At 31.5% G+C, this 8,966-nt stretch overlaps 1 pseudogene; it reads left to right on the top strand.

The window, feature by feature from the left end:
* Positions 1 to 6,431: 6,431 nt before the first annotated feature.
* Positions 6,432 to 6,990, top strand: LOC107874131 (annotated as a pseudogene).
* Positions 6,991 to 8,966: the final 1,976 nt, after the last annotated feature.

Here is an 8,966-nt window from a genome sequence, read left to right as displayed (position 1 = left end):
CCATGAAGCGCAAGAATCCTCTTTTAAATCATATATTATGATATCTATGTGGTGAAGTGATTATCTTCATGTTATTATGATTGTATGACTACCAAGATTGAATCTTTATCATGTTCTCATGAAACCATGTTAGTTTAGGGTTGAAATCTATGCAATGAAGTTAAATTGTGGAATCATAATGTATTTGATTTATGATCATACCTATGCCTTAAATGGAGCCCGCAATGTGTTTGATAGATTGCGTAGTGTAGTGGAAATCATGTACGATGGCTCAATTGTGTTTTAAATGCTAAATGCATACAATCTATTCATGTTTAACATGACTTACATATTAATGATTATTAATTATGCTTGCTTGAGAAAATGTTCGTAATACTAGAAGTATGTAAGCAAGCCATGATTATGTGCTCTTTTGCCCATGTATTAACTTAAGGCAGTCAAGTCCCTCATGAAATATTCCCCAACTATTATATGATGAATTGTGGACTCTATTCATATGTTCAAGAGTGTCAAATTATGTTAGTTTCCTTCTATTGAGTCTTGGAGGTACTTGTACCCGAATAATATAGTTGTGTACGTAGAACTATGTCGTGTTTCCACGATATTTTCAATCAAGCCATGATCAGTAGACTTCATTTAGTCTTACGACTCAGGAAATCTCAGTAATCTCATAAACCCAGTCAGACTAACAGGATTTAGTAGTATTCTGACAGTTAAAGAAATACAGTAAACTCAGTAACTCAGTTTAGTTAATTATGTTCAGAGTCTATTCAGATGGGAGTATTAATTAGCACAGAGTGAACCCAAGTATGGGAACACACACTATTAGATAAGGGTATGATTCTTAGAAATCATCCTTGCATTCCAGAACTATGTAGCCAGCATAGGTTGAGACATCAACACTGTGTGATGAGGGTTGATAAGGTGGATAAACATTATCATATGAGGGTCCCACCATTCCCAATTAGGGGACACTATCAGATGAGGTCACCCACAACTTGTCCTTACTAGTGGCGCAGTATTGACACCCTTTGAATTGTGGTTATAGATTGGACCCCAATTCAACTAAATGCATTGTATGGGGCATGTCGGTTAGATAACTACTTCCTATAGTTTTAGAATCAATCTCAGTAAAAGAACTCAGATAGTTCTTTAGATTTCAAGACTGTCAGATACAGTCAACTTAGATTTAGTTCAGAACTCAGCTAGTTCTATCAGGTTCAGGACTGCCAAATACAATCACTCATGTTATTAGATATATTTGTAAACTCATGTCATCAGTACTCAGACTCGTTAATCATATTTTCATGATCTCACTTGCAGTTTTTATATATTCATGCATGCATTCTCACATTCATGTTACTCAGCCTATTAGTATTGTTCAAGCATATGAACCTCATGCATTCAGCCTACCTCATATGCACACCAGTACATTCAAAGTACTGACATATTTACACTATGGTCTCTTATACAATGGTTCAGAAGCACGAGCTCTAGAGCATCAGTAGCATCCTAATTTTTGCTGTCAGAGTTAGTAGTGAGTCCTCATCCTTTAAGGACATGATCATTAATTTATGTTATTATTTATTTTCGCTCAGTTTTTCTAGACAGAGTTAGTTGGAGACATGTTCCTTCAACTCCATATGCAGACAGTACTTAGAGGCTTTTAGATTTGATTCAGACTTCAGTTGTTTTTAGTTTTGTTTTGATATCGGTATACCATACTATTTAGACATTATTATTTGATTAATGATTCAGTGTGAACCTTATGGCCTTACAGCCTTTATTTCTGCATTTATTTAGTATATTATACGATGTACAGGTATAGATGTCAGTCATAGGTTAGCTTGTGGTCCTTCGAGATAATGAGCACCGTGTAGCATTTCTGGTACCAGATTCAGAGCATTACATCAAAGTTGGTCAAGGTTTAAATTTTGAAAAAAATGGACTTAAAGTCTTGTTTGTTAACATACCCAAACCAAAATTCCCCCCATCTTTGTGAAACATGAACAATCAAAATTGTGAAAAAAAATGTCAACTTCAACAATATTATTGTCCATTGACCAATAGGTGAGTGCCACGTCATCAATATCTCAAGAATGTTGGAATTCATAATTTCACTTTTTTGTATTCAATTGGTTTTTATTTTGTTGGTTCTCTTACTAATTAGCAAACTAGTAAATACCTACTAGATTGTAGATTAGTTTTTAGTACATTTTCTTTGGTGTTAAGCATTGTATTGTGAGCCTTTCTCGTTTATAAGTTGTAGTAGTTTCTTTAGTCCAAGTTTGAACATCATTTCTTAAGTCGATCAAATAAAAATCTATTCTGGCCGCCAAGTAGAATTGACATTCTATTGACTATCGGAGTATAAGCAACTTTCAATATTCACCGCTCCAGTTGTGAGAATTACAATGGTAGATGTATACGACTGTTGGTGATGAGATTTTATTACTAATCTTGTTTGTTCATTGTATGCCTTATAAATTTGATCCGAGAAGGAGCGTACACTCTAGAAAGGTGACCATTTATGGGACACCGGTATGCCTCATTGTGTTAAATGATAGGTACTATAAAAACTACATCCTTCCATCCATGGTTGACTACTTGGTGCTGTTTCACCCAAAGTGGGTCAAAGTTGTCTTCTCCCAATTTAAATACCATGAGGGGGTATGGTGAGATATTCTTCCCTTGACATACGATCATATATTCTTAGGTGTTGATTGGTTTACACAATATAGAGTTCCAAATATGCGAAATTGGCCTAATATTGTAAGAGACTGGTGGGGAAATCACCTCGTGACATACATGCTACCCAAGACGTAAAGAGAAGTGAATACTTAATCCAATCTGAATACTTATAGGAGATAAAAGATTGAGAGGAGTAAGGGTGTGCAAGGTGGTAATCCGATAGTGGAAAAAGGAGAGATTGTATGGAGAGAAGTGAGGGGATTGCCACCAAACCAAGCTAACATTATTTGTCCTTCTATTTCTAATGATATTTGTGTAGGTACCAACATGGTAGGTAAAGGAGAGAAATTCCAAAGTAAATTTATTGCCCAAGCTTATGGAGGACCTTCACAACACAACAAAGGAGATTCTACATAAGAGCTTCAAGGTAAAATAGATAACTCTTACACTTTTGTGCATGTGAATGATAATTGTGTGGCTAGTGACCCATTGAGTGTAAGTAGTAGCTTACTTACTTGTGATTCTAATGATTCATTGCCTCTTATTGATGATGTACATGTTGTGAGTATGGATACACTAGCTAATCCTATTGATGACCAAATTGACTCTTCTTGTAAGATCAATTTATGTCCACCTAGTGTTGAAGCCTATATATTGAATGAAAGTACACCGTTTTGTGTAATTGGTGTTGATCAACTTATTTGTAAAAAAATTTCACCACTTGATTAAGTGTGTGATGTGATTAATAGAACTCAGGTGAGTGAAGTACTTGAAAATATTGGTCAAGAAAAAGGGACTGAACCCGAGAGCTATTCTTAGGATAATCTTACGCTTGAAACTGCTTTGAAACTTGATATTGATCTCTTAGAGAGTGATGAACTTTCTTGTTCCAAATCTGCTCGTGGGTTGGATCATGTACTCTTTAGTTATAATGTCTTGTTTAAAGATGATATAAACACTCTTAATGAACCTAATGGTGAAAAGGATGGTATATTTTACCTTGGAGGCTATAGCCTACATGTTAACCCAGTATGGTGTGACAATATTTCTACTAAAGATGAAAATATCTTCTTGGAAGATGAGAGTACTCTTATGGGTAAGGAGTGTGTAGTCTTGGAAGTTAATCCTTCTTCTACTTTGTGTGACTTTATTGTCGAGAGTAGTCATGGTGATGATTGTGAAACTAGTAGTGAGTACACACATGAGGGAACCTTAGTAGAAGTTGACTTGAGTGATACTTTTATCTATTCTTTATTTGCTTTGGATGATATGTATGCTATTATAGAGAGTATATTATTTAGTTTGGGTAGAGACCACGGGAAAGGGGAGTGTTGTCTAGACCCGTGTCTATGGCCACTCTTCCCGTTTGACTCCGGTGAAAAATATGAAAATGGTGATGTTGGTGCACCCAACTTGTTACTTGGTCTCCATAACAAGAAAAATGTCATTCTTGGTGATTCTTGTAACCAAATCCTTTCTGTACCTTTTGTTGAGATTTTAATATTTAATGCAAAGGATCCTTAGTTATATTGCACATATGTGAAACGTTGGCATGTTGAGATGATTTGTTCTTTTAACTCTAACCCTCATGCCATGAGGATTTTGTATTTGTTTGTCCTCTCTTCAGTTTTGCAAGGTTTGGATTCAAGGTCAAATCCTTTTTAAGAAGGGGAGGATGATACGGGACAAATGGGCCTCTTATCTTTTGATGACATCTTTGGAGGCCAACATATAGAGGCTCAAGACTTTGTTACCTCGAGGATGCGAGAGCTTACATGTAGAGACCATTTTGGGCACTTGATGGAGCAATGCTGAGTGTGGAAAATTGCTTGGAGCATTGGAGACTTGATGACTCATGGACTTGGACAACACTTAATGGCTCACGACTTTGGACACCTTTATTAAGGGCATTTTGATTACTTCACTTTTTCTAAATGCACTCCATGGCCTCTTCTCCTTATTAAGGGTATTGTTGTCATTTTGTCTTGTCTTGTAATTGAATAAATAGAATATGTTAGGGTTATTTTCACTTAGATGTTGGATGATGAAAACATGAGACATTGAAAATCCTCTCTCTTGAGAGTAGACTACCTTATTGTAGCTCTTGGTTAGGGCTTGGACTAGCTATTATAGCTTAGGGCTTGGAAAAATCAATATTGTTCTTTTCTTAGAAATGATGGATCTTGAGGTAAGTTGATCTTGAGGTGATTTTATTCCCTTGGCAGTCACCGTAAGAACTTGGTGCTTGTTAACGTATTTTGTAGAGGTTTTAGAGTTAATATACTCCATAGTTTCTATATTATGTGTTCTATTTGTGTCAAGTTACCTTTGTTCCTTTTTTTAAGTTTGTGTTTGTTGTTTATGTTTGGTGTCTTGTCGTATGAACTGTTTTACAAAGATTGTGGGCTATTTCGTGCTCATTTAGATACCATTTTGTATCACCAAGGGTCTACGTGATCTCCACCAGGGGTGTTCATGATTTGATTTTTAACCAAACCGAACCGCGATCCAAACCAAACCGATTAAAAAATTCGATATTTAGTTAGGTTTGGTTTGGTTTTGAATTCTAAAGAATCGATAATAATTTGGTTTAGTTTGGTTTTACTCTAAAAAAACCAACAAAATAACTAAACTGAACTGATATATATATATATATATATTATAATTATTTATGTATTATTCATAAATACAATATAAATATTTGTTACATTTTATATTTTAATCATGATTTAACTTTAGTTGTAACACATTAAGTCATGTCTTCTTCCACTTGACAGTACCTTATGATATTCTAAATGAATTTTGAACTTTGAATGACAAATGATACTAATTGTGAAGATAATATTTTGTTGTATATTGAAATTTATAGTTGGGATTCATTAGACTATAGACAATCACTAATTTTAGCTTTCTTTTTTTAACCTTGTTGAGCAAGAAGTTATGTGTTAACCTTTTGGGGGGTTTATCATATCATACTATTAAATGTAGTGTTAAAATATATTTTTAGAAGCATTCATATGGTGTTGTTCATAGCTTTGCCCAAGTATAACATTCAGTTAGACATCTTAGTTTCAAGGTTGAGATACAACACTACTCGGTTAACATCTCATATGTTAGATTGGATTTATTTTTTAAATTTTCAAACTTTTATCATTAGCTAAAGTTAAAACTAAAACAACCAAACTGAACTGAACTAAACCGATAAGAACCAAACCGACGGTTATTTTTTTGTTTGGTTTGATTTGGTTTTAGAAATTTAAAAATCGACTAAGTTGGTTTGATTATGATTTTGACTAATAACCGATCCAAACCGATCTATGAACACCCCTAATCACCACTATGTAAGATCAACAATAAGAGAAACAACATCAACTTATTCGCCAAGAAATAATAATCACCATGCCCTACCAAACACGGCAGATCCTAATTCCCTTCATGAAATTATACTGTATATATGTAACTAAAATTTATCATACTCTATTATGTAAGATTGAGTGGTTCATTCAAACCTTCCCATTAAAAAAATTATATTATTTATATATGACTAAAATTAATGTATATATAACAAATATTAAACCTCTTTGATTTTGTTATATGTTTACTTCTTCATATTTTGCTATTCTTAGTAAAAATTCTGATTCCATCATTGCCTCTATTATAACTCTAATACCCCTATAAAAATCTCCCTCTCTTTCTCTTTTATCGAACCAATCTTCCTACTTTAAAAGGCTTCTTTTCATATGTACACTCTTTCCATTATTTCCTATTTCATAATCTTCTCAATTCTCTTGTCTTTTTCCAATGGAGTTTTTCTTGAAGAAATCTCTGACACCCTAGCCATAAATATACGAAGTCAAAAAACAAGCCACCTCCATTTCTACTTCCATGACATCCTAAGTGGAAAAAATCTTTCTTCAATCAAAATCATTTCACCAGGTGGTGGTGTAATCTATGGTTTTGGCAACACTATCATGTGTGATGATGCATTAACCATAGGGCCCTAATGCATCAACTGAGGTTATAGGAAGGGCACAAGGGATTTATGCGATCGCTTCACAGAGCGAATTTACGTTTTTTATGACTATGAATTTTGAGTTCACACAAGGCAAGTACAATGGGAGTGCATAAGTATTCTTGAGAGGAATCCAGTTACGAGATATGTTAGGGAGATGCCTATTGAGGGAGGCACTGGACTGTTTAGGTTTGCTAGAGGTTTATGCATTGGCCCATACTATTTGGTTTGATGTCAAGAGTGTAGATGCTATTGTGGAATACAATGACTTTGTTCAACACTATTGAAGTATTTCATCGAGTGCCTGTGGTTGATTTATTAGCACTGTAGTTGAGATAATTTGTTACCATTAGTGCTTACAAAGTACTAGTTGTACTTGTCTTAAAAAAAATTATTACACGGATTAATAGGTGAGGAATTAAACCCTCATCAACGAGATAAAAATTTAAGTAGCAGAAATACTAGTCACACAATCACTCACTTTTTTTTTTTTTTTAATTATTCCATTAGTGAGCTATTACAGTACTTTCTTTTATCAATTTTCCGAATGTTCTAAGTTGTTTGCCACTATAGTAATTTCTTTTAACTTCAATTTTCTGAATTACCACAATTAATAAGTGTGAAGAAGCATACAGCTCTTCGTCAGCATGACTGCTTCTTCACCTGCTTCAGCTCCGTAATTTTACTATATTATTTTTAATTAATTATTTTAAATTATTTATATATATATAAATAATAATATTTAATAAAAATAATAAAATAGACATTTATGATATTTCTGTTTCAGCTGTTTCAATCGTAGTTTTATTATATCACCTCTAATTAATTATTATAAGTCATCTAGATATTAAAAAATTAATAATTACTACTATTAATAAGTGTGATGAAGCAGACATCTCTTCGTCAACATCCCTGTCTCTTCACCTGCTTCAGCTGCTCCGTGATTTTACTCTATTATCTTTAATTAATCATTTTAAGTTATTTTTATATACCAAAATTAATAATATTTAATAAAAATAATAAAATAAATATTTATGACAGTTCTGTTTCAGGTGCTTCAATCGTAGTTTTATTATATAACATCTAATTAATTATTATTAGTTATCTAGGTATTAAAAATTTAAAAATATTTAATAAATAATAAAATAGACATAAATGATAAATTAATTCTTGATGTTTTAAAATTAATAGGATATCTTATATGAGATTCATTTAAATTTTTTTCACAAATATTTTTGCTCCATGATTTTACTATAATACCCCTAATTAAGTATTGTAAGTCATTTACATATAAGAAAATTAAAAATATTTAATTAAAAAAAGGATAAAACAGACATTTATGACATGTCTGCTTCAGTTGTTTCAACTGTAATTTTATTGTATCACCCTTAATTAATTAGTGTAAGTCATTTAGGTATTAAAAAATTAATAATATTTAATAAATAATAAATTTGACATAAAATATAAATTAATTCTTAATGTTTTAAATTAATATGACATCTTATATGAGACTCATTTAAATTTTATTTACATATATTTTCTTCGCTGCTTCATTCATAAAATTTGATTGACTCTCGAAATTACATTAGTGTCACTTAAATTGAAATTGAAAAAAAGTATTATAAATCATATAATTAAAAACTTAAATTATTTTAAGAATATAATTGAATATCAATGCCACAAAAAATTGGACAAAAAGAGTAACATATATTATTTGAAAATTACATAATAATTATTATAAATTACAGTAGCGAACAATTTAAAATATCTAAAAATATATTAAAAATATGATTGACTATCTAAATTATATTTGTGTCACATCCAGGGGTAGTTTTGAAATTTTATAGAATGCATGTTTTAATGTGTTAATTTAGTAATTTGTTGATCCAAATGATGTTTTCGAATTTAACATGTTTTGAAAATTTCTTTGTTTATTTTAATTTATTTATTTTATTTTTGTAAAATATTATGTATTTAAATATTATGCCAAATAAATTATAAGTCATAGCTATTAACATCTTATAATATTTTAAAAATATATAGTAAAAAATATGATTGACTTTTGAAATTCTAATAGTGTCACATAAGTTGCGATAAAGCAAATAACATAAATTATTTAAAATTATATTAAAAGATACTATAAATCACAATAATTAACAACTTAAAATATTTTTAAAATATATTAGTAAAAAAATGATTGACTCTCTAAATTCTAAAATTCGGAGAAAGCGAGTAACATAAATTGTTTGAAAATTACGTAAAA

The sequence above is a fragment of the Capsicum annuum genome, unplaced genomic scaffold (genome assembly GCF_002878395.1).
Source record: "Capsicum annuum cultivar UCD-10X-F1 unplaced genomic scaffold, UCD10Xv1.1 ctg81444, whole genome shotgun sequence".
NCBI lineage: Eukaryota > Viridiplantae > Streptophyta > Magnoliopsida > Solanales > Solanaceae > Capsicum > Capsicum annuum.
Note: the sequence above shows the minus strand (reverse complement) of the source record. Positions and strands in the feature narration are given on the sequence as shown.